Source organism: Cervus elaphus, chromosome 30 (assembly GCF_910594005.1).
Source record: "Cervus elaphus chromosome 30, mCerEla1.1, whole genome shotgun sequence".
Taxonomy (NCBI): Eukaryota; Metazoa; Chordata; class Mammalia; order Artiodactyla; family Cervidae; genus Cervus; species Cervus elaphus.
The window spans coordinates 52,851,236-52,852,922 of record NC_057844.1 but is presented as its reverse complement, the minus strand read 5'-3'; the positions used below and the strand labels follow the sequence as shown (position 1 = coordinate 52,852,922).

Below are 1,687 nucleotides of genomic sequence, written 5' to 3'. Positions count from 1 at the left end.
TTTGCAGCCAAAGATGGAGAAGCTCTATATACAGTCAGCAAAAACAAGACTGGGAACTGACTGTGGCTCAGTTCATGAACTCCTTATTGCCAAATTCAGACTTAAATTGAAGAAAGTAGGGAAAACCACTAGACCATTCAGGTAAGACGTAAATCAAATCCCTTATGATTATACAGTGGAAGTGAGAAATAGATTTGAGGGACTAGATCTGATAAACAGAGTGCCTGATGAACAATGGACGGAGGTTTGTGACATTGTACAGGAGACAAGGATTAAGACCATCCCCATGGAAAAGAAATGCAACATCTTTGCACAGGGGACATGCTAATCTTCTCTGTATCATTCCAATTTTAGTACATGTGCTGCCAAAGCGAGCACAGTCAGCAGGTCTTAAAGTGGAGAAGAAATACGTGATTAAAAAAGAAATCAATCTCGGTACCAAAACAATTTTATAAAGGTCAATATACATTTGCTAAAACCATCTGGTTATATTTTCAAGATGCTATTTAAAAAGAATAAATTGGTTTTAGCCTATGATAAAATATGAAGCCATGACAACCTTTTGTTTTATGTCTTATTTTTAAAATAAATTTAATGTATTTAAGCTAAAAACAAAACTAAAAGTAATTCACCCATATCTCCCACCCACTATCCCCCACCTCAGGCAAACACCAACCTGTTGTCTGTGTCTATGAGCATGGTTTCATATACATACAGTCTTTGCATGTGGAATATAACAATATATATTTATATAGAATATATATTTACATTTTTATCATGTATTTATATATTTAGACTCCACATTCCACATATAAGACATCATACAGATAGTATTTGCCTTTCTCTGACTTATTTCACTTAGCATACTGCCCATTAGATCTATTCATGTTATTGCAAATGGCAAGCAAATTTTTTAAAAGTATTATTGACTTACAATGTTTCAGATGTACAATAAGGTGATTCAGTTATATATATGTATATATGTATGTGTGTGTATATGTGTATACATATACACACACATACATATATGTATTTCAGATTCCTTCCCATTATTGTTTATTACAAGACATTTAATATAGTTCCCTGTCCTAAACAGTAGGTCCTTGTTATTCATCTATTTTATACATAGTAGTGTGCATCTACAATCCCAAATTCCTAGTTTATCCTCTATTCCCTTTCCTCTTTGGTAATCTCAAATTTGTTTTTCATGTCGATGAGTCTGTTTCTGTTTTGTAAATAAACTCATTTGTATTATGTTTTTAGATTCCATATATAACTGCCATCACATGATATTTGTCTGGCAACCAATTTTTTAAAGGAAAATAGAAGACAGACTAAAATGTTGCTGTTTTGTCAAAAGAGTGTATCATATATGTGTTGAACCCAGTATGAGTTCTAAAGCATTTGCAGAGTCTACAAGGCAGAATTAAACTTTCTTGTTCCAGTTAGAACTATTAAAATAAGGCAGTTCCCCCTATTGTCCCCAGAATCTCTTGCAGTGCCCCCTGTTTGTTTGGAAGCCTATCTTGACAGGCCCCTATGCTTATATGCTGCCAATTGTCTTTGGCACAGAAATACTTCGTTCAGGCCCGCCTTGTCCAATGGTACCCTCTAATTCGGATCTCAGACACAACATTAAAACTTACCAGTTCTGTATTCCAATGCCTTAGGCTGTTTCAGTAGTATA

General features: G+C 34.3%; 1 non-coding gene across 1 annotated transcript; it reads right to left on the bottom strand.

The window, feature by feature from the left end:
- Positions 1–271: 271 nt before the first annotated feature.
- LOC122687129 lies at positions 272–378 on the bottom strand. The gene has a single exon (XR_006339031.1). It is a non-coding gene; the product is annotated as a U6 spliceosomal RNA (small nuclear RNA).
- Between the last annotated feature and the right edge of the window lie 1,309 nt (positions 379–1,687).